This window comes from Malaclemys terrapin, chromosome 1, assembly GCF_027887155.1.
Source record: "Malaclemys terrapin pileata isolate rMalTer1 chromosome 1, rMalTer1.hap1, whole genome shotgun sequence".
Taxonomy (NCBI): domain Eukaryota; kingdom Metazoa; phylum Chordata; order Testudines; family Emydidae; genus Malaclemys; species Malaclemys terrapin.
This window is the reverse complement of record NC_071505.1, coordinates 154,673,399-154,698,884: the sequence shown is the minus strand read 5'-3', so window position 1 is coordinate 154,698,884 and position 25,486 is coordinate 154,673,399. Positions and strand designations below refer to the sequence as shown.

Below are 25,486 nucleotides of genomic sequence, written 5' to 3'. Positions count from 1 at the left end.
ATTCATGTCTGATGAGGTTTCTCAGCCTATCCCTTTAGTTGCTTCATTTTTGTCATCTGCATCTGTATTTATGAGTTCTGGAATGCCAGGAATGAGACAGGTGCTTGAGATTGCACCTGGCATCAAAAGTTTTGAAAATGCTTTACCATATGGTGGCCTGTTTTACTGCCCCATTTTACACAAGAGTAAACGGAGGCACAGAGCAGATGTGAATCAACAAAGGTCATGCAGTGAGCCAATGGCGGAGCTGAGGAGACAACCCAGCTCCCAGACTCCTCTCACTCCCCTACCCTACCCACTAAACATGCTGCCTCCTTCCATAATCAGCTGGGAAAGTTGTTCTGATTGCTCTGAACCAGGTCACGTCTTTTATTTCCATTATTGTGCTTTTGCATATGTCTCTGCATTTCCTTGTTCTGACCTGGATGGGAAGCTGAGGTGCTAAAAATGTGCAGAGAAAGGCAATTTGACTTAGTATTTTCAGCACAGCCAGACGTAGGTGTTGGTACTGGCTCATGAAAGAGCCTGAGTTCATGCACTGTCCAATCCTATTTTCCACACCCGATTTAGATAAAGTTTGGACAAGCATCTGACCTTTGGATGTCTATTTTATTAAATAATAAACACAACAACAACGCTATTTAAAGGAACCTTCTGACTTCTTTGCAGTTCACTCCTTGCTACTGTTGTTGCATGCAGTCATCAAACTCTGTCTCTGTTGCCTGCCTGCTGCTCCTTTACCTATTGAGGGATTCAGTCTGCGTGCAGCCAAAGATCACAGCCATTTCGGTTTCAGAGCAGATGCAGCCTGCAAAAAATGGGACACACACGGTTTCCTTTTTTATGGAGATCTTTTGTTTTTGCTGCTTCTTATTTTTCTTAATCTAAAATCAACGCCATTCTCGATTGGATGCACAGTGGAACATGCTCTTGAAGTTAAGGTGTTGGTCTAACACTCAGGAAGCCAGGGTTCATGTCCTAGCTCTCGTACAAACTTCTTACTGTGACTGCAGTCAAGTCAGTTGCTTTCTTTATGCCTTAACTCCCCATAACTTAAATGAGGACAATGCTACTTTCTTTATCTGTCTTCTCTATTGAGACTGTGAGCTCTTAGGGGAGGAGATTGTCTTTTAACACATGTTCGTGCAGTGTCCAATATTGCCAACTCCACACATTTAAAAATCATGAATGAGGCCCCAAACTCATGAGATTGGGTTAAAAAATCAATTTGTTTTTAATGAGGAGTACTTTCTCTTTGCCTTCTGGGTTTTGAGATTTCAGGGTTACATTCAGTCACAGTTTCAAGCTTTTCTCTACCAGGGCCGGCTCCAGCTTTTTTGCTGCCCCAAGTGGCAAAGGAAAAAAAAAAAAAAACCCGATTGAGCTGCTGCCGAAGAGGAGACGGAGCGAAGGACTCACCGCTAAATTGCCGCTGAAGACTAAAGCAGAGCTTTTGAGCCGTCGCCGAAGTGCTGCCGAAGACCCAGACGTGCCGCCCCTTTCTATTGGCCGCCCCAGGTACCGGTTTCCTTCGCTGGTGCCTGGAGCCAGCCCTGTTCTCTACTACTGTGAGGGCAAGAAACTTACATTTAAAAAAAATGAAGGCTGAACTTCTCACCTGATCAGATGCCTCCAGGAGTTGGGGCTTTAAGAAACACACCAAATATCATCACACTCATGATGAAAGCTGGCAATGCTGTGTGTCTAGGGCTAGGGGGTCGGCAAATGCTCCTGTTATATAAAAAAATTACAGTTACTGTATCCATGGGGTTCCCTGTAGCATTGCCTGAACAAATAGATCCAAATGATATAAGAGCTGACTTGACTCTTAGCCTGCCAAACTTTCATCTTCCATTATTAATGGTGCCTAAGAAACACTCCGAGGTGGATATTTCCGTGCACATCATGCCTTGGCCCCGCCCAGTAGAACAGCTGTGTTGCTTTGTGTTCATTTACATTGCAAGTAAAAGTGTGGTCTTGAGTCGAAGGTGGCAAAACCTGGCAGGGTTAGAATTCTGCCATTAGACACAAAACTAGCCAGCAGGAGCTCAGTCTTCCCTGGGGCCTGCGCGTCTCCTATCTCCTGCACTCTAGGGTTCTCTAGAGCTGGTTGATTCACTCACATACCAAGGAGAGGCTCTCCAGAGGGACAACTGCTTGAGGAGTAGCCAGCCCTAGGGAATGCTGGGAGCCCACCCCCCAAGGATAGGTGCTATGAGGAGACTGGCTGCTTATATAAAAGCTTATGCAAGAGATTATTAGAGTGAGGGTTCAAAGCTGACATTCCTCCCACTTGTAGCTATCCGTTACACATTTGCCAAGGCACTGCATTTAGCCGTATGGAATGGAAATCCATCAACCTCATGAAAAAACTCGTACAGATACAGACAGACATCATCTTCCTTTCCAAATGCAAGCAGATGGACATCATACCAAAAGGACTAAAGGTAAAAAATCCATTACAATCTACATATCACACAGACTATGCTGAGAGACTGTGTCACACACTCTCAAAGAAACTGCGAAACCACCTGATCAGCATCCTATACAGCAAACAGGGAAAGATTAAGAATGAGCTCTCAGAACTGGATACTCTCATAAGAAACCAACCTTCCACACAAACTTCCTCATGGATAGACTTTACAAAAACTAGACAAGCCATTTACAAGACAAACTTTGCCTCTCTACAAAGGAAAAAGGACACTAAACTATCTAAACTGCTACATGCCACAAGCAGCCACAACAGTAGTTCCCTTAACCCACCCAGCAATATTGTTAATCTTTCCAGCTATACTCTTAGCCCAGCAGAAGAGTCTGTCCTATCTCGGGGCCTCTCCTTTTGTCCCTCCAGACCCATGAATATGATACAGTTCTGCGGTGACCTAGAATCCTACTTTCGACGTCTCCGACTCAAAGAATATTTCCAACATACCTCTGAACAGCATACTAACCCACAGAATCCTCCCTACCAGCACTACAAAGAAAAGGATTCTGCATGGACTCCTCCGGACGGTCGAAACAACAGACTGGATTTCTACATAGATTGCTTCCGTCGACGTGCAAAGGCTGAAATTGTGGAAAAGCAACATCACTTGCCACATAACCTCAGCCATGCTGAACACAACGCCATCTACAGCCTCAGAAACAACCCTGACATCATAATCAAAACGGCTGACAAAGGAGGTGCTGTCGTCATCATGAATAAATTGGAATATGACCAGGAGGCTGCTAGACAGCTCTCTAACACCACATTCTACAGGCCATTATCCTCTGATCCCACTGAGGATTACCTAAAGAAACTACACCATCTGCTAAAAAAACTCCCTGACAAAGCACAGGAACAAATCCGTACAGACACATGCCAAGAACCCCGACCAGGGGTATTCTATTTGCTACCCAAGATCCATAAACCTGGATATCCTGGACGCCCCATCATCTCAGGCATTGGCACCCTAACATCAGGCTTGTCTGGTTATGTAGACTCTGTCCTAAGACCCTACGCTACCAGCACTCCCAGCTATCTTCGAGACACCACTGACTTCCTGAGGAAACTACAATCCATCGGTGATCTTCCAGAAAACACCATCCTGGCCACTATGGACGTAGAAGCCCTCTACACCAATATTCCACACAAAGATGGACTACAAGCTATCAGGAACAGTATCCCTGATAATGTCACAGCTAACCTGGTGGCTGAACTTTGTGATTTTGTCCTCACCCACAACTATTTCACATTTGGGGACAATATATACCTTCAAGTCAGCGGCACTGCTATGGGTACCCGCATGGCCCCACAATATGCCAACATTTTTATGGCTGACTTAGAACAACGCTTCCTTAGCTCTCGTCCCCTAACGCCCCTACTCTACTTGCGCTACATTGATGACATCTTCATCATCTGGACCCATGGAAAAGAAGCCCTTGAGGAATTTCACCATGATTTTAATAATTTCCATCCCACCATCAACCTCAGCCTAGATCAATCCACACAAGCGGTCCATTTCCTGGACACTACTGTGCTAATAAGCGATGGTCACATCAATACCACCCTATACCGGAAACCTACTGACCGCTACACTTACCTACATGCCTCCAGCTTCCATCCAGGACACACCACACGATCCATTGTCTACAGCCAAGCTCTAAGATATAACCGCATTTGCTCCAATCCCTCGGATAGAGACAAGCACCTACAAGATCTCTATCAAGCATTCTTAAAACTACAATACCCACCTGCTGAAGTGAAAAAACAGATTGACAGAGCCAGACGAGTACCCAGAAGTCACCTCCTACAAGACAGGCCCAACAAAGAAAATAACAGAACACCACTAGCTGTCACCTTCAGCCCCCAACTAAAACCTCTCCAGCGCATCATCAGAGATCTACAACCTATCCTGAAAGATGATCCTTTACTCTCACAGATCTTGGGAGACAGACCTGTCCTCGCTTACAGACAACCCCCCAACCTAAAGCAAATACTCACCAGCAACCACACATCACTGAACAAAACCACTAACCCAGGAACCTATCCTTGTAACAAACCCCGATGCCAACTCTGTCCACATATCTATTCAAGTGACATCATCATAGGACCTAATCACATCAGCCATACCATCAGGGGCTCGTTCACCTGCACATCTACCAATGTGATATATGCCATCATGTGCCAGCAATGCCCCTCTGCCATGTACATTGGCCAAACCGGACAGTCTCTACGCAAAAGAATTAATGGACACAAATCTGACATCAGGAATCAAAATACTCAAAAACCAGTGGGAGAACACTTTAACCTGTCTGGTCATTCAGTGACAGACCTGCGGGTGGCTATATTACAACAGAAAAACTTCAAAAACAGACTCCAAAGAGAGACTGCAGAGCTAGAATTGATATGCAAACTAGACACAATCAACTCCGGTTTGAATAAGGACTGGGAATGGCTGAGCCATTACAAACGTTGACTATCTCCCCTTGTAAGTACTCTCACACTTCTTATCAAACTGTCTGTACTGGGCTATCTTGATTATCACTTCAAAAGGTTTTTTTTGTTTTTTTTTTTTTTTTTGTTTTTTTTCCCTCTTAATTAATTGGCCTCTCAGAGTTGGTAAGACAACTCCCACCTGTTTATGCTCTCTGTATGTGTGTATATATATCTCCTCATTATATGTTCCATTCTATATGCATCCGAAGAAGTGGGCTGTAGTCCACGAAAGCTTATGCTCTAATAAATTTGTTAGTCTCTAAGGTGCCACAAGTACTCCTGTTCTTCTTTTTGCGGATACAGACTAACACGGCTGTTACTCTGAAATTTGCCTGAGTGTTCTTTGCCTGCCCTTTTTATTCCTTAGCAAACTTAATACCTAAGCTACTGTGCACATTAGTGATGCTTCACTGGAGTGCTCTGGCTCTGCATTTCCGCTCCACAGCTCTATTACTATAGGGAGAATGCCCTTGGTCTGTTTCTCAGCTGCTTCCTGCCTGGGGAACTACATCTTGTGACTAGCTGTTACCAACCAATGATTGCAAAGTGTCCTTCTGTGGAACGCTAGAAAGGAAAGGCCGTATTATGGCACCCAGCATAACGATTGGGTAATCCTACCCTGACTATAAATAAACTTTATTAACAGAAATTGCTACAGTGCAAGTTGTGATGAAGGGATCTCTCCTTCAGAGTCCTTCACTTAGCTGGACTTGCTCTACTAGAGTCAATTAACTAAGACATACTGCGCTACAAAGCCATTCTCCATGGAGTGCGCTACACGAGTAGCTGCAGAAGCAGAGGTGAGCTAAATGGCTCTGACAAAATGAGGTATAGTGCCTTCCCCAAATAGAGCAACATTCTCACTGCTCTGAGCTAATTTGTTCCTTGCACTTTGATTGAAATAAGTGGCTGGATTGAGTTATCTGACCACCAGGGGGCACATGGCCACTTACATAGCAAACAGAAGCACCTGAGATGTCAATCACTTGTGACTTTTAAGCCTGGACTACACATGGGGTGACCAGATGTCCCGATTTTATAGGGACACTCCTGATATTTGGGGCTTTGTCTTATATAGGCACCTATTACCCCCCACTCCCATCCCAATTTTTCACACTTGCTGTCTGGTCACCCTAACTACACACAATTTTTATAACGGCATAATTATTTCCATTAAGGTGTCACTTTTTACCAATATACTTATACAAGAACAACCCCTAGTGAGGATGCAGTTACACGAATATACATGGGCTTACACTGGTATAGCTAATTCCTCTTCCTGATGGAAATAAGTTATACCAGACTATGCACATTTATACTGGTATAACTGCATCTACACTGGGGCGAGGGGGAGGGTATAACTAATTATACTAGTATAGTTAAAATGGAACCATTTCTGTGTGTAGACAAGCTCTTACACAGCATTTTAGTTCTATTACTATCATCACCATTATTATTAACATTTATAACTTCCATTCCTGTACATAGAATCATAGGACTGGAAGGGATCTCGAGAGGTCATCTAGTCCAGTCCCCTGCACTCACGGCAGGACTAATTACCTTCTAGACCATCCCTGACAGGTGTTTGTCTAACCTGCTCTTAAAAATCTTCAAAGATGGAGACTCCACAACCTCCCTGGGCAATTTATTCCAGTGCTTAACCACCCTGACAGTTAGGAAGTTTTTCCTAATGTCCAACCTAAACCTCCCTTGCTGCAGTTTCACTCCATTGCTTCTTGTCCTATCCTCCGAGGTTAAGAAAAATATTTTTTCTTCCTCCTCCTTGTAACAACCTTTTACTTACTTGAAAACTGTTATCATGTCCCCTCTCAGTCTTCTCTTTTCCAGACTGAAAAAACTGGGTTTATTTAATCTTCCCTCATAGGTCATGTTTTCTAGACTTTTAATCATCTTTGTTGCTCTTCTCTGGACTTTCTCCAATTTGTTCACATCCTTCCTGAACTGTGGCACCCAGAACTAGACACAATACCCCAGTTGAGGTCTAATCAGAATGGAGTAGAGTGGAAGAATTACTGGAAGAATTACTTCTCGTGTCTTACTTATAGCACTCCTGCTAATATATCCCAGAATGATGTTGGCTTTTTTTGCAACAGCATTACACTGTTGACTCCTATTTAGATTGTGGTCCACTATGATCCCCAGATCTCTCTCTGCAATACTCCTTCCTAGGCAGTCATTTCCTGTTTTGTACGTGTGCAACTGATTGTTCCTTCCTAAGTGGAGTACTTTGCATTTGTCCTTATTGAATTTCATCCTATTTACTTCAGACCATTTCTCCAGTTTGTCCAGATCATTTTGAATTATAATCCTATCCTCCAAAGCACTTGCAACCCCTCCCAGCTTGGTATCATCCGCAAACTTTATAAGTGTACTCTCCATGCCATTATCTAAATCATTGATGAAGATATTAAACAGAACCAGACCCAGAACCAGGGCCGGCTCTAGGCACCAGCAAAACAAGCTGGTGCTTGGGGCAGCACATTTTTAGGGGCGGCATGGCCGGCGCCAGAATGCCGCCCCTAAAAATGTGCCCCGACCGCCCTAGCTCACCTCCGCTGCTGCTGCCACCGCACGCGAAACAGCTTGAGAGCCTGGGAGGGAGGGGGAGAAGCGGTGCCCGCGCCTCGGCCACTCGGAGTCTCCCCCTCCCTCCCAGGCTCTCAAACCTGGGAGGGGGGGACTCCGAGTGGCCGCGGCGCGGGTGCCGCTTCTCCCCCTCTCTCCCTCCTAGGCTTGAGAGCCTGGGGGGAGGAGGCAGGGCTGGGGATTTGGGGAAGGGGTGGAGTTGAGGCGGGGCCAGGGTAATTAAAGAACGGGGAGGGGGGCGGCCAAAGTTGTGTTTGCTTTGGGCGGCAAAAATCCTAGAGCCGGCCCTGCCCAGAACTAATCCCTGCGGGCCCCCACTCATTATGCCCTTCCAGCATGGCTGTGAACCACTGATAACTACTCTCTGGAAACGGTTTTCCAACCAGTTACATATAAAAATCCCTCTTTTCCCACAGCTATTTTTTGCCCTGCATGCTGAATTCCAACAAAAAATAAGTTCCTAGTAATAAAAAACAGACATTCCCTTGGTGGAGGACTAGAACAAGGCTGTCCTGAAAAAAAAAAAATCACAAATTACTTCACCCACCATTGAGATGTGGCCACCTCTGTGTTGGAATGTGGCAGCTGTTTAATAGCATATAGCAAAGCAGAACAGTTATGAAAAATGTAAAGAAGATTATTTTAATGCCCAGTCATGATAAGGAACTTGCTTTTACAGCTCACCAGAAAATATGAACTACCAGCAGCACCACCCCCTTTAATATCTTGTGGAGGTGCTGGTTCAATGTTTTTTCTGAAGGAAGAGAGCTACTCACTAAACCACCAACACTTCTGTTTTCCATGCATTGGTTTTTCTCAGAGGTCTCCTCCACTTCCCACCACATTTGATCTTGCTTCGTTTTTGAGATCTGAGTAGATCCCAGACTAAATCTAGTGTATTGGAGTATTTTTTAGAAGGTTATCTGATTAATTCTGAATTTATTTATTACAGGTATTTGCACCTTTCAAATCTCTGTGTGGAGCTTATACAATTCTTGATGGTGCATAATGGAGTTAAATAAACTTCACAGGACTCGCCTGAAGAGTCTGTAAACTCTTCAAACCAAATTGGTTTGATTCAACGAGTGTATAAGTTCTGCAGGCAATTGCCAGGATAATTTTGAAAGCCAAAGTGTCTGTGTAAAGGAAATTAGGTAAGTTTTGAACTCCAGAAACTGAATAGCTTTTGTTCGTTTACAAAACTCTCCCAATATAGCCAGAAGAGTCTGTAAGCTCCTTAAATTAAACCAAGGAACTCAGGATCAAGAAACACAGAAGCATAACAGACATGCCGAGCACAGCTTGCAAGTTACGAGAGCCAAATGGCAGATGCCTATTTGTACTCAAGAAGTGAAGTACCTTATCACTAGAAACATTCAATTTCCACAGCCATAGCTGGTCTTTTATGAAGTCCACAGGCTTATCATAACCGTATTGGGGCAAGGATTGTCTTTTTTCTTCTGTGTTTGTATGGCACCTAGCACAATTGGGTCCTAGTGTATGACTATAGCTCCTAGGTGCTATGGTCATAGAATAAATAAACTAATAATAATAATGCAGAGTTCAGAGCACTCCATACACCAAGTCTGTAGAATGTATAGTATTTCCTTCTCACCTGTAATTAATAGAGCTGGATGAATACTTCAACAACTCTTCCATGTGTGATGGGTTCCCCCTGGGGTGCCACCTTGAACTGGGTACCACTGTACTCCCTGACTCACCAGCCTGGGATCCTGATCACACTCTACTGATGTGACAAGCTACAGAGCTCTTGAGCTTACACTTTCACCAGCCTACATACAGGTAGGGACACACTCAGCTGCAGTTACAAGCAGGCTCACCGAGTAGCCCCTGCAGGGAAAGCTACTACCAGCTCCTCAGGCACACACACTGTCTTGCGCTGCACAGGGAACTGCACAGTGTAAGCTCCTAAAATTCACCCCCCCCCCAATGTGGAGAGGAATAGTCAACAGCCTTTTGCCCCTGAGTTATGATCCCCACACACTGGTTTAGATAAAGCAAAAAGAAGTTTAACAACTACAAAAGATAGATTATAAGTGATAGCAAACAGATCAAAGCAGATTTCCTAGCAAATAAGCAAAAACCATAAACTAAACTTAATATACTAAGTAGATTGGACATGAATAGCAGTTTCTCACCCTAAGAGATGATACAAGCAGGCTGCAGATTCTTAAGGGACAGGTGCACTTGCTTACAGCTTGGAATCCCCAGGTGTTCCATTCACAGGCTAAAAATCCCTTTAGCCTGGGCTCAGCACTTCCCCCAGTTCAGTCTTTGTTCCTCAGGTGTTTCCAGGAGTCTTCTTGTGTGGGGAGTGCAGAACCCCAGATGATGTCACTCCCCACCTTATATAGCTTTTGCATATGGCAGGGACCCTTTGTTTCAAAGCTTGGTCCCCAGACCGGCTGGTGGAAAATTACTGACATCCCAAAATGGAGTCTAGAGACATGTGGTCTCATCACATGTCCTTACTCAGAGGCTGTCTGTAGCGTGCTCAGGAAGGCTCCCCAGGTGGGAGATAAGCTTCTCTTAAGCCCTATTGTTTTCCTAATGGCCCCTTCCCCACCCACTGTCTAGAATGAAAGCATCTTGTCTAGTGGGCATTCCCCAGGTGTAACTACATTTGAAATGCAGAGACATAGTCAATATTCATAACTTCAGATTCAAAAAAGATACGTGCATACAAATAGGATAATCATAGCAAATCATAACTTTTCCAATAATATCTCACATGACCTATCTTGCATAAAATACATCATAACTATGTCATAATCATATCATAATCACCTTCCTCTGCAGCGTGGGGCACAGGTCACTTGCTGGAGGATTCTCTGCACCTTGAGGTCTTTAAACCATATTTGAGGACTTCAATAGCTCAGACATAGGTTAGGGGTTTGATACAGGAGTGGGTGGGTGAGATTCTGTGGCCTGCGTTGTGCAGGGGGTCAGACTAGACTATTATAATGGTTCCTTCTCACCTTAAAGTCTATGATTCTATGATAATATCACTATGAAGAATACGGGGTGCAGTATCACACCATGAATATTTATTCCAGTTTTTAAATGAATTTGTTTTAACTGTGTGCATGCCTCGTTAGCATTTCTTGTCCACATATGTTTGTGGGAGAGATTTTCAAAGGCAAAATATTAGAAAATATTTGTGCTGAAAGAAATGTGAATTCATGCATGCAAGTATTAGTGTTGGAAAACAAATTTTAGGAATTGTGTTTATCCAACAGGGGGACGGAAACCTAACACCTGACTTATATGATGTGTCCAATCAAAATTACAACACAACTCAAAAATTTTGAATATTGCATGCTCACGACAAACTACTTGCAAATGATCTACAAATGAGGAATTGCTGACCAAAATGATTCAATAAATAATAATATCAAATGATGGATACATCTGAGAAAATCGGATGTTACTCCTGAACAATCCTCAGACTAAAAGTTAAGGAAAATTCATCAAATTAAATTATTTTCTACAAATTATTTAATTAGTTCCAGAGTAGACTGATTTAAGTCATTTTGATTTAAATGACTGATTTCAATCATGATTTAAATCAGCAAGCAGAAAACTTTTATTTAAATCATCAATTTTAATTGTTTTCTGTTTGTACTTTTATTTTCCCATTTCATTCTTATCAATTAGTATAATCATTAAAATATGTAGATTTGCTTATTTACCACTAAATATAACTTTTTTCATGAGATTTGGAACGTCCTTTTGCTAACCAAGAGGATATGCTATAACTATACACATTTAGTCATGCAATTATGTAGCTTAACATACATTTATTCAGATTAATAGTTTCTGCATTTTTTCATTATGTTAGAAAATGTGATGGATGCATTTCTTATTTACTGGATAATGGTTAACTTTTATTCATGATCAGTGTCAAGCTGCATTTGGATAGAAATTGGAATTCAATGAAAAAAGCACAAAACCAACATTTAAAAAAAATACTTTCCCCCCCCAAACTTTCCTGTTGTTGACATCTACAGTAGAAGCTATACTAAAGAATGCTAGATGACTCTGATGAATAGAATTGACTGAAAATGTGAAATTAAAAGTATTTCTGCTAAACTGAAATAAAAAGTAATTAAGGAAAAGCTTTTCTGCACAACAGAGACTGAAAGTGCTGACATTTGGAATTCACTCCATTATAAATACTGAAAATTATATAGATACTTAATTTAGTTCATGTCATATTGTACCATCTTTATGAAGCTTGACCATACAAGTTAGTGAAAGATCTTTTCCCACTAATTTTTAATATAAAAATAAAGCATTTACTTGAGGAGAGCTCATTAATTCAGCATATTATTTTGTTATTTATTTAAATGATTTTAATAGATGATAGCAGGTTTATATCTTAACATAAATTGTTAAATTCAGATTGAGTTTTAAACAGATTTATTTAAAAAAAAACAAAACTTTGTCATTTAAATAGAAAAGTATTTAAATTAAAAAATCCTATATTTTTAAATTAAAAAACAATGCTTGATTTTTATCCACCCTGATTAGCTCTAGTGGGTGAAAGTTTCAAAAATGTTTACATTTAAATGTTGTAACACTTCTGAAATAAAAAATACGTAAGAAGAATAGTTAGCAATAATATAGCACATTTCTGGGGGTGATGTGGGGTCAGAGTTAAAGTTGACAGCAGAAACTTAACTGATTTTCCTCACTTTAAAAATATTTTAAAATAGAACTACAGCATTCTAATATTTTGAATTAATGGATTTATTTACACCCTCTGATCCTGAAAACGTGCACATGCTTAACTTTATACATGTGAGTAACATCAGTAGGCATTCAATGGAACTGCTCTTGTGTGTAAAATTAAGCACATGTGTAAACTTTTGCCCGATCGGGGCCTGAGCTTATATAAAAATTTTTTGCCTGTTATAAACTATACAGTCTATTGTCAGCTCTGGTTTTGTCAGCCTGGCTTTGTATTAGTAAAAGGAGAATGGAATAGAATTCTTACTTGTCTGCATCATCATCAACATCATCATCATCATATCTAGCTGTTATATAGCATTTTTCATCATCAAAGTGCTTCACAATACAATGTTTTTATCCTCACTATATCCCGTGGGATTTTGTTCCCTGTAACTTTTAATATATCGTCTCTCTGCTTGTCCTATTTTTATACTTGTGCTGCTTTTAAGAAACGATAATCTCATAGCACCAGGCAGCTGACTCAATGAATATAGACACCAACATCCTCCCATTAAAAAGAAACAACACTTCTCAGTATGGGTATGTGCAGTGGTGAGCTGCAGCCGGTTTGTGCGCACTGGTTGTTAAATCTAGAAGCCGTTTTAGAATTGGTTGTTAAAGGGGTTGGTGATTAGGAGAGGGAGGTTTTTCTGTCGTTACACCGGCCCACGGGCCACATCCGGCCCACCTGAGGTCCTGGCTGGGGAGGCTCCCCCGCCTTCTCCCATCTCGCAGAGTCTCAGCCTGCCCGCCGTCGGCTCCAGCGCTCTGGACCGCTCCTGGGCAGCTCGGCAGCTCCTGCTGCTTTGAGCGGCATGGTAAGGGGATGGAGCTGCGAGCTCCAGCTGGCCGCGCGGCATCCATACATGCTGCACTGAGCAGCATGGTAAGGGGGCCAGGCCGGGGCTGGGAGGAGAGGTTGGATAAGAGGTAGGGAGCGATTGGAGGGGGCGGAGATTCTGGGGGGGGGTGGTCAGGGGACAAGGAACGGGGGGGGGTTGGGTAGGCGTGGGAGTTCCGGGGGTCTGTCAGGGCGGTGGTGGATGGGGTCGGGGCAGTCAGGGGCCAGGGAGTGGGGCGAGTTGGGTAGGGGGTGGGGTCCTGGGGGACAGTTAGGGTGGGGGTCTCGGGAGGGGGTGGTCAGGAGACAAGGAGCGGGGGGGGGGTTGATGGGTTGCGGGTTCTGAGGGGGCAGTTGGGGCCAGGACGTGGGTGGGGATCAGATGGGCGGGGGAATAGGCTGTTTTGGGAGGCACATGGGGCTTTTACTCACCGGGCGGTTCCCTACCAGTTCTTCAGCGGCACTTCGGCAGTGGGTCCTTCACTCGCTCCGGGTGGCAAGGTAGCCTCAATCCTACAAATCTAATCTGAATCTCTCTTTCTTTCTCCCTAGGTACCTCTAAGGCACCTACCATCTATGTTAGAGCTCACTGTACAGGCAGATTATATATGACGATATATGTGACATTACAGTGAGTTTCCATTGCACATGTGGGGAGGGCTTGTTTTACAATAACTCTTTTTTGTTATCTATGGAATTAGTGATGGGTAAATATTTATTATTAATAATATACCAACAACAATATTAAATTGCATTGAAATAGTTCCCAGGAATCCCTGTCATGGAACAGAACCCCATGGTGCTAGGTGCTGTACAAACACAGAACAAAAAAGACAGGCCCCGCCCCAAAGTAAAATGTTTGGGAGATTCAGATCAGATAAGCACCCAAATAACTGAAGCATCCCCACGATGATAGGTGCTGATATGGGGAGTGTGTACATATAGGTCTATGCACACACATATACATAGTTCTAAATAGTCCTTTGTTTGCTATAGTACAGAACAAAAGTATGTACACATTCTAGCAGCCCTCCCTCTCTGGCCCCATGACATAGAACAAGGGCACTGCAGTGTTTTCTTGACAATGAGAAGAACAGGAGTACTTGTGCACCTTAGAGACTAACAAATTTATTAGAGCATAAGCTTTCGTGGACTACAGCCCACTTCTTCGGATGCATATAGAATGGAACATATAATGAGGAGATATATATCCCTCGGATAGAGACAAGCACCTACAAGATCTCTATCAAGCATTCTTAAAACTACAATACCCACCTGCTGAAGTGAAAAAACAGATTGACAGAGCCAGACGAGTACCCAGAAGTCACCTCCTACAAGACAGGCCCAACAAAGAAAATAACAGAACACCACTAGCTGTCACCTTCAGCCCCCAACTAAAACCTCTCCAGCGCATCATCAGAGATCTACAACCTATCCTGAAAGATGATCCTTTACTCTCACAGATCTTGGGAGACAGACCTGTCCTCGCTTACAGACAACCCCCCAACCTAAAGCAAATACTCACCAGCAACCACACATCACTGAACAAAACCACTAACCCAGGAACCTATCCTTGTAACAAACCCCGATGCCAACTCTGTCCACATATCTATTCAAGTGACATCATCATAGGACCTAATCACATCAGCCATACCATCAGGGGCTCGTTCACCTGCACATCTACCAATGTGATATATGCCATCATGTGCCAGCAATGCCCCTCTGCCATGTACATTGGCCAAACCGGACAGTCTCTACGCAAAAGAATTAATGGACACAAATCTGACATCAGGAATCAAAATACTCAAAAACCAGTGGGAGAACACTTTAACCTGTCTGGTCATTCAGTGACAGACCTGCGGGTGGCTATATTACAACAGAAAAACTTCAAAAACAGACTCCAAAGAGAGACTGCAGAGCTAGAATTGATATGCAAACTAGACACAATCAACTCCGGTTTGAATAAGGACTGGGAATGGCTGAGCCATTACAAACGTTGACTCTATCTCCCCTTGTAAGTACTCTCACACTTCTTATCACACTGTCTGTACTCGGCTAGCTTGATTATCACTTCAAAAGTTTTTTCCCTCTTAATTAATTGGCCTCTCAGAGTTGGTAAGACAACTCCCACCTGTTTATGCTCTCTGTATGTGTGTATATATATCTCCTCATTATATGTTCCATTCTATATGCATCCGAAGAAGTGGGCTGTAGTCCACGAAAGCTTATGCTCTAATAAATTTGTTAGTCTCTAAGGTGCCACAAGTACTCCTGTTCTTCTTTTTGTGGATACAGACTAACACGGCTGTTACTCTGAAACTTGTCTTCTTGACAATGGTTTTCCTCTAGTGAGGCTCACATGAGCCTGATGTGCTGCACCCCCTGTAGTTTGGTGGGACTGCAATGAAGAGTGGATTCAGTTATTCTCAGGTGTTTCTGTCTGTACTGCCCTAGCATAGTCAATGGGGGGGGGGAGAGAGGGAAGAAAGCACGGAAATAACTCTTGCCAGCTGAAGGCAAACCACTCTGAACAAAAGGCTGTGGAGAACTCACAAACAGTTCCACTGAAAGAATGAAGGGCAAAATACTGTTGAAACTCAATAACCTGTTTCCCATAATAGAAAAACATCTAGTTCTTCTGAGTTGTGCTGGTACCAACTTCCTTCCAATCAAAACATCAATCACTGGCAGCAGGGCCCTGGAGGGATTGATTTAAAGATTAAATACTATGTACTGTATAGCTTGGCCACATGACAACTAAAAGTACAAACTAATATCTATAAGTAGGTGCGGTGTGCAAAGAACAAAGAGGAAAGGGAATTATTTAGGATGGTCCAAGGTGTTATAACTAGGGATTAAATCCAACAAAGGAAATGTTATGATAAATACCAAGAAGAACTTGCTAATAATGAGATGTATTAGGCCAGGGATTAATCTCTAAGGGAAGTGGGAGAAGCTTCATCCTGTGAGATATTTTACACTAGGTCAGATAATGCTCAAGAAGAGAGGCAAAGTGAGGGTCAGAATGGCACCCACTTTACATCACTTTGCCCTGGTGTAAACGATTGTACAAGGTGCAGGATAATGGAGAATCAGACCCTGGGAAACGGTAGGGATAGACTAGATAACCAAATAGGCCTGTCACATTGCTAATTTCTATCATTTTGTGGTGTGTGTGTGTGTGTGTGTGTGTGAATGAGAGAGAGAGAGAATATGGAAGCTACTGCTGTCCCAAAAGAAAACCATCTTGAGCGGGCATCTTTAAAAAAAAAAAAAAAAAGATAAGCTCTGGTAAGGGATAGGCTATAGCCAGGTACTGTCCAGCTGAGGTGAAATTAATGAGAGGCTAAGCCAAGATCTACCTAAAGGTCACCAACCCCAAAGGCTGCTAATCCCAGGAAATGCCCTGCACCTAGGTCATTGCGGGCTATGGAAACTGAACACAAAAACAAAAGAAACGGAACAGGCATCTGGATCCTTTGTGTGGGTGATGCAATTTCACTTGCTCTTTTCGTATAGACAGACTCTGGCACCCTTACTCACACTGAAGGTACACCTACACTTCAAGCAGGGGCTATCATTCCCAGCACGAGGAGACATACCTGGTCCTGCACTAGCTCTGATTGAGCTAGCACGCTAAAAATAGCGCGCAGACGTGGCACGAGCCATGGGTGGGGCTAGCCACACAAGTATGCACCTATTATCTTGGATGGGTTTGTACTCAGGGCAGCTAGTCGCTCACACCCCCAGCTCAAAGTGTAGACATAACCGGAGTTGTACCTTATTCCATGTACCTTACTGCATAGACCTCCTGGAATCAGGCCCTTATTCATTTCTAACGCACAAAGCTCTGGATATAACACATGGGATATTGTTCAATCTTACACAACATTAACCAAAATCAGGACGTAATGCCTGGAGGAACCAGCTGTTCCTTCAGATGAAGACTGACAAAAGAAACAGTTCAAATGGGGGTGGGTCTGGTCAGTACTTGAGAGGGGGAGCTCAGAGGGAAACTAAGGAGGATGCATAAAGACTCTCACACCCTTATCACACTGAGCGGTACCTGCCTCTACCAGTAGTGCCACTGTGTGACTGAGACTGACAGAATCATTATTATTATTATTATTTATATTGCAGAAGTGCAGGGAGTCCCCCAATCTAGAGCGGGGACCCCATTGTGCTAGGCACTGTATGAACACAGAGTAAGAGGCAAGGCCCTGCCCTAAGAAACTTTTACAATCTAAGGGCTTGGTTACACTTGCGAGTTAGAGCGCATTAAAGCAGCCCTGGGCGCCCTAACTCGTGAGACATCCACACTGGCAAAGCACGTAGAGCGCCTGGACTTGGCGGCTGGAGCGCTCCTGGTAATCCACTTCCATGAGAAGCATAACGCTTGCTGCGCCCTGGCTGGAGCACTGCGGCGCCAGTGTGGATGCCCTGGTCTATTAATGTGCTCTGATCAGCCTCCAGAAGTGTCCCACAATGCATGTTCTAGCCACTCTGGTCATCACTTTGAACTCTACTGCCCTGCCCTCAGGTGACCAACCATCAGACCTGCCCTTTAAATTCTCTGGGAATTTTGAAAATCCCCTTCCTGTTTGCTCAGCAAGGCGTGGAGTGCTCTCAGTGAATCTTTCCAGGTGACCATACCGCCACATGCCAGGCGATCCCCAGTATGGAGCAATGGCGAGGTGCTGGACCTCATCAGTGTTTGGGGGGAGGAAACTGTCCAGTCCCAGCTGCGCTCCAGCCACAGGAATTACGATACCTTCAGGCAGATATCGAGAGACATGATGGAAAGGCGCCATGACCGGGACGCAGTGCAGTGCAGGGTTAAAGTGAAGGATCTGCGGAATGCCTACTGCAAACCGCCGCTCCGGTGCTGCCCCCATGGTGTGCCATTTCTACAAAGAGCTGGACGCAATATTTGGAGGCGACCCCACCTCCACTCCAAAGACCACCATGGACACTCCAGAGCCCAGTTCAACAAGGCAGGAGGAGGAGGAAAGTGGGAGCAAGGGTGCTGAGGAAGAGGGAGACAACCCAAGTGTACTCACTACCTTTGCTGGCAGCCATCCCACTGCAGGCTGTTAACGTGTCAGATCTCACAAACTATCTGGGTCTGTTTTGGGCTAGAATTGTTTATTTAAGGTAACATATCCAAGGTTCTCCTACAATTCCAATTTGGTTCTGACAAGAAAACATACAGTTGTCCCAGTGTTTTTATTTCTTTTTACAGCCATGCATCTTTTCTAAAACGCAGTAGTGAGTGCAACTGATGGCGTGAAGCCAAAGAAATCCAGATGTGGGGGTGATTTTTCTGATGTAGTAACTTGTCCACTGAAAAACGCACTGAGACCATTTTCTTATTTCACATTTGAACAGATTACAAAAGTTAGTTAATTATAGAGCTGGTCGGAGCATGGGGGGAGGGGAAGGGTGAAGGAGGAGAATCCCACGGAAAATGTCAGAGTTTTTGGTGAAATGTTGAAAAACGAAACATGTTGATTCTGAAGTGCTATTGCAGTGCCTCGGGGGGAGTTGTAGTTCGGGTCCCCCATGGTCCTCTACTGGCTGAGGTCTCTGGTCAGGTTACACCCTTCAAGAATCACCACTGTCTCCTGTTGTGGTGAGGAGAAGCAGTGCCTCATGACAGTTGCACAGGCACAGTGCATCCTGGGAGAAGAAGTCTTCTGGGGAGCTGCTTTTTGGGCATTCGTTTTTTTGACAATCAAATTTTTCTGTGGAAATTTTTTGTGAAAAATTTTGTTTAGTTAAAAACCCAATTTTCTGTCCAAAGCCAGTTTTGATGGATATTTTTCCAGACAGCCCCAGTTAGACTTTCACTTTCTGGTAACCTGGGCTGGCCTGAGTAATACATAGCGCTTTTCATCCATACTTGTCAAAGGAGAGTAAACATCACTTTCCTCATTTGACAGATGGGGAAACTGATGGACAAAGATGGGACAGTGACTTGCCCAAGGACACATGAGTTAATAGCACATCTGGGGAATGGAACCCCAATCACCTGACTTCCAGTTGAGTGCACTAGAGCAGTGGTTCTCAACCAGGGGCCAGGGCCCCCCTAGGGAGCCGCAAGCAGGTTTCAGGGGGTCCGCCAAGCAGGGCAGCATTAGACTTGCTGGGACCCAGGGCAGAAAGCCGGAGCCCCACTGCATGGGGCTGAAGCCCGGGACCCCGAGCCCTGCCATCCAGGGCTGAAGCGGAAGCCTGAGCCACTTAGCTTCGCAAGGCCTCCTGTGGAGTGGAGCCCTGGGCAACTGCCCTGCTTGCTACCCCCTAACACCGGTCCTGGCTTTTATATGCAGAAAACCAGTTGTTGTGGCACAGGTGGGCCATGGAGATTTCATAGCATGTTGGGGGGGGAGAGAGGGGGGCTCTGAAAGAAAAAGGTTGAGAAGCCCTGCACTAGAGCAGGTAAATAAGAGGTGAAAGGCTGCAATCCTGAGCCAGCCAGTCCTTGTTTATGATGCTCCTGAAAAGCCCTGCCCAGGCTAATGTCAGAGAGTCATGATTTACTCCCTGTGAGTGTCTTTAGGCAAAATATTATTTGTTAGCTGAGATAAGCTTGGTTCTTGCGATTCTGAATTTCAATCTATATAATTTAAAGTCTCTCCTCTACCTAAATAAGCATCATTCTAAGTATTCGAGTGGAACACCTGAGACATAAAGTCCTGTCTGGAGGAAGTAACCGACTCAGAGCCATAAAGCCTAAATAGGACAGCTACCAGATCGCATGTTGTAAACAGAGCAATCAGGTCTGCTGGTTCTAATTTAGTTCCTTCTCACGCTGAAATAACAGGGGAATTTTAGGCAAAGGCTGCTGCTGCTACATCAACCAAGTTTCCCTGACAGTGGTCATTTTGCTTTCCCTGCTTGAGTAACAAAGCACCTCCCCTCTTAACCTCAGCAAAGCTAAATATAGCCCCTAAAGAGTACACGTTTTCTATATTTAGTGCTTGGAAAGTCAGAGTTCAATGCATAACTCACCAAACCGTTGGGCTTGCCACAATCAAAGTGATACATATAGAAATGCAGCTAAGTGCTGCATTGGGTCCCCCCCTAACCTGGGAAAAGCACCAATAATAATGGGAGGACATGTCCAGGGCTGCATGGTTTTCGACAGTAGTTATCACAGGATTGCTGAACACAAGCAGGTACAGAGGTATGGAGCCTGGCACTGCTGGAAGGCATCTGCATATAGCTTCCGCCTTTACAGGACAAGGGAGAGAGCATGGTTGTGACACACAGGCAGTCCATCTCCTCACATACAAAGTGAGATTGCTCTGACATGCCGATGCGTCATGATCTGATTTACTAGGTCCACTGTGGATAAAACTCAGGCCTGATTTTTCCATGCTCACATCAATGCAGCCAGCTGTATTACAATACAGATTGGGCCTGATTCTCCTTTACGCTAAGGCTCTATAACATCACTCTAACAGAGTACAGGGGCCTTAAGATGGGTTGAAATGTGTTGTATCTTTTGCTTTTTACACAACCACCATAATATGAAGGAACCACATGGGCATGATGGTGTCAAATAATCAAATTTACTGAATATACACGATACACAAGGCCGAGCTACACATATACACTCCAGATTGTGCAAGTTTCGGATGGCGTCTTAAACACAGAACATGGTGAGAACCACTAGAGGGCTCACAAACTATTTAAAGGGATACTATCCTATTCCTATACTCAGATTGAATTCAGATTGAATTTTACAACCACGTTAAGGCCCCTTTATGTGGCTAGAACAGTGTTACAGGGAGTTACTATAAATGGGAATCAGACCCATTTGGTCAAATCCATCCCTGGTGTACCTCCATTCAAATCAGTGGATTAATTTGGGCTAGACACATCAGCTGGTCCATTACGTGTGCAAACCTGCACCATTATGGTCAATGTAAGTTTTACTATTTATTTTGATTGGATCAGAATTGTTCCCTAAATGCAGAAATGCTACTGAACTACCAAGAGAGAGGTTGGGATGCAGCTCTCCGCTGTGAGCAGTAAGTACCATGGGGACCTGTTCTCAAGAGAATTATAAATACTATCAATCTTCATGCTTCAGGATGTGATTTGATCACCACCTAGGGTCAGGAAGAAATACTTCCTCTTGTGCACGTTACAGAGCATTGCACAATTAGGTGTACTATGGTGATGCAAGATGGGGCATTACATTTTCCTCTGAAACATGTGGTATCTGACAGTGCTCAGAGACAGGACACTAGACTAGATGGCCCATTTATCTAGTATCTATGGGAAAAAACTATGTTAGTGCAGAATTAAGGTTGCTTGGTGATATGCAGAATGTTGAGTTGAGCAAAACTCAGACTTCTGAAAACCAGGACATGCACAGTTAAGGTTGCCCATGTAACCTAACTCTGTCCTCTTTCAACAATGCCACAATATGCCTCATTAGTACATATATTTTTGCTCTGCCAGAACCACAGTGTACAAGCTCTTCACTTCTTTTTACACCCAATTCACTCTCATCCACATGATTCCTTCTGACACTATTAAAGGACAAAAAGGCAAAAAAGGGTTTTACCATGCCATCTTCCCTGTACCCTCTTTGAGCAATGCCTCAGTATGCACATAGCACATACTCACACTGGCCCTTGTCACCGTAAGATGCAAGAGGTTCCAGATCCTGGCACACACTCCGCCAACTCCCCAGGAAGTATACCACACATGTACAATTTAAGAACCACCTCACAGCCTTTTACAACTCCCTTACCCCTACTCACGGGATACCATCTCAACCAACACTTTCACTTAACCTTCATTTAAGCGTTAGAATCCTCTCATATTTCACCCCCCTGCTGACAATATCCTTTGGAATAAAAGCCCTAGGTCCTGCTGCCGACTTAATTCTGGACAGAAATGATGCATATTGGACCCTGAAGGTACACAGAAATGAAAGGGTGGAAAACGTAGATCGCCTCATATCACAACCACAGCTCTGTTGCACACCTTAAACTAATCCACAGATCTCACAAACACCCTCTACCAAGCAGAGCTAACTACTGCCTTCGCTACTCAGTAGAGCTGCACCTGACACCGGCCACACTCACTTTACCAGGAGGTAATAAATGCTTAGACCGCTATCATATCCCAGCTTGCTACTGACCTTTGTAATAAAACCCCTGCGCCCTGCTAATTATATAACGTACAAAGTTCTATATTGAAATACTATATACTGGATCTGTCAGATACCTATGCAGCATTTCCCTTTCCTCACACACACTGCAGGGAGCAGAACAGAGACCACCTCCTATCGCAGTCACAGCTCTGTCACACTCCTCAAAGGAATGCAGACATGGCCTCATATCACAAACACACCTTTACCAAGCAGTCCCAACTACTGCCTCCACCAGTTAGTGTAGGTCAGTGGTTCTCAACCTATTTACCATTGTGGACCGCATATGTAGCTCTCTGTGTGTTATATGGGCAGCGTCCACACACTATTTATACTACCTGTGCGGCCCTGAGGATGTCACAAGGGCTGCAGCTGCGTGCTGATTGGGGCAAGTGGTTGAGAACCACTGGTGTAGGTACATCTAACACCCTGACTGTACCTGAAGTGTAAGCAAATAATTCCCATTGGTTACTGCGAGATAGAGGGGAACAGAAGGTAGGTGGCATGGGCAACTTTTGTGGGTGTGCATCCTTTTAGTCATAGAATCATAGAATCATAGAATATCAGGGTTGGAAGGGACCTCAGGATGTCATCTAGTCCAACCTCCTGCTCAAAGCAGGACCTAATCCCAACTAAATCATCCCAGCCAGGGCTTTGTCAAGCCTGACCTTAAAAACCGCTAAGGAAGGAGATTCCACCACCTCCCTAGGTAACCCATTCCAGTGCTTCACCACCCTCCTAGTGAAAAAGTTTTTCCTAATATCCAATCTAAACCTCCCCCACTGCAACTTGAGACCATTACTCCTTGTTCTGTCATCTGGTACCACTGAGAACAGTCTAGATTCATTCTTTGGAACCCCCTTTTAGGTAGTTGAAAGCAGCTATCAAATCCCCGCTCATTCTTCTCTTCTGCAGACTAAACGATCCCAGTTCCCTCAGCCTCTCCTCATAACTCATGTGCTCCAGCCCCCTAATCATTTTTGTTGCCCTCCGCTAGACTCTTTCCAATTTTTCCCCATCCTTCTTGTAGTGTGGGGCCCAAAACTGGACACAGTACTCCAGGTGAGGCCTCACCAATGTTGAATAGAGGGGAACGATCATGTCCCTTGATCTGCTGGCAATGCCCCTACTTATACAGCCCAAAATGCCATTAGCCTTCTTGGCAACAAGGGCACACTTTAAAAGTGGTAGGTGGAATCCTGTGGGTGAGCGTGAATGGGTTGTGAAAGGGCTGTGGTGCATTGGCAGAACTGTGGGCTGCAGGGGGTTGGGGTGCACTGACACACCTGTGAGTCGCAGGGGGCCGGGGTGCAGGGCTGGGAGTGCAGGAAGGTGGGGTGCAGGGTCGTTGGGATGCACGGTCAGAGCTGGAGGTTCTGGGAGGTAGAGTGCAGTAGCAGAACTGTGGGTTGCAGGATGGTTGGGGTATACTGGCAGAGCTGTGGTGTGCAGAGGGTGGGGGTGAGAGGTAGTTGGGATGCAATGGCAAAGCTGGGGTTGCTGGGGGGTTGGGTGCTCTGGCAGAGCTGTGAGGTTCAGGGGGGATGGGGGTACACTTACAGTACTGGTAGGTGCCACACCTCCCTCAACTGAGCCCCCAACCTCTCTCCCCTCCCCTACTACCCATCCCTATTTATCTCCCTACCCATAACTCTTCCCCCCCACCCCATTCATGGCAGCCCAAAACCCCTCTACCCCATTCCCCCGCTCCTCAGCCCCCAATACCTTTCCCCTCCCTGGAGGCATTCACATGCTTAATTTTCCCCCAGATACTTTAATTATATCTCCCCCAAAATAAAATTGCCCCCCCCCCATGCCTCACAAATTGTACCCAACCGCCACACCTCAGTCCAATCCTCCTTTTGTCTTCGCTGGGGGCTTGGGATTAATTTATCATTAGTTCTATTATTGACAGGTGAGGTCACAGTCATCAGTTTCAGTGAGGTCTGTGTGATTACTCCAATCAGTACCTCTCACTTTAACAGTCCAAGGCAGCAGAAGGAAACAGGTTTCTGAGGGGTGTAACTTGGGAATCCCTTGGTCAAATGATTCCAAATATGGATCACTGGTACAACCCTGAATCCCAATGAAACACACCAGATTTCAAAGCAATCTGAATAACCATTCAGATTTTAGAGCACTAATAAAAGTTGAGTTTTAAAGCATGTAAAGTGGGGTATATGGAAACCCTCTAGACATTTTTCTGTATTGGCACATGCACACTGTAAAACGTGCATTTTCTTAAATACTATTCTCCGTTTGGGTTCCCCAAATATTGAATGGGTGCCATGCACTACCTTAGGTAAAACTTGACCGAGTGAGACCATTTTGACTTATATCCCATCAATAGTTTGATCTCTAGCCCAGTGCAAAACAAAAAAAAAAAAAAACCCAATTCCAAACAAATGAAAAACCTAGACAATTTTTGAAAAAAATTGTGGTTTTGGTGGGCTTATCTCCACAACCCTTAGCTCAAATGATCCCAAATGTGGATCACTAACCCTACTCATGCACACCAAATTTCAAAGGAACCTGACTAAGCATGTCAACTTTAGAGGATTTAGAAAGATTGACCTTTAAACAGAAGTCATGATGACACACCACTATAATAAAACAAACAAAGATGGGAGAAAACAAGTATGATTATCCCTGTTTTATATGCAATTTTTATTCTATAAAAAGGTTATTTTAAAATGAAACAGGTTTTCATATGAAAAGTTTGAACATTCCTAGCAGAATAACTCCAAACATGATCCTACAGCCTGACTCCAGTTACCTGATGGAGAAAAAGAGGCAAAGCGATAGAGTGATTTGCCCATCATAATTAAGCAAGTTAGTGAAAGAGCGCAAACTAGAACGTGGGATATCCTGATTCCCAGCACCTTCTGCCAGACCCCACTGCCTAAATCTGTCCAAAACTAAGGCTGAAAGCCTAGCCCCATTGAAATCAATGGCAAAATGACTTCAGTGGGACCAGGATTTGGGTCCTATTATTTCCCTTGGTTTTAATACCCATCAGAAACTGATATCCCACCCCTTATTGTACACAGGATGGGAATCATTGGTGATCCCCCTCCCCCCCCCTTTTTTTGTTTTGTTTTCTGATTAATCTGACAATCAGCAAGTGAATACA

General features: G+C 44.2%; 1 long non-coding RNA gene across 2 annotated transcripts in view; it reads right to left on the bottom strand.

Annotated features, from left to right (window-relative positions):
- Positions 1 to 590: 590 nt before the first annotated feature.
- Positions 591 to 25,486, bottom strand: part of LOC128845607 (uncharacterized) — a 56,494-nt gene continuing 31,598 nt past the window's right edge. Inside the window, exons 3-4 of one of the 2 annotated variants that reach the window (XR_008446686.1) lie at positions 1,619 to 1,731; positions 591 to 808 (exon numbers count right to left, since the gene is read on the bottom strand). This is a non-coding gene — a long non-coding RNA (uncharacterized LOC128845607). Of the gene's footprint in view, positions 809 to 1,419; positions 1,567 to 1,618; positions 1,732 to 25,486 lie in introns of both variants that reach the window. The other variant, XR_008446685.1, reaches the window with a different exon arrangement.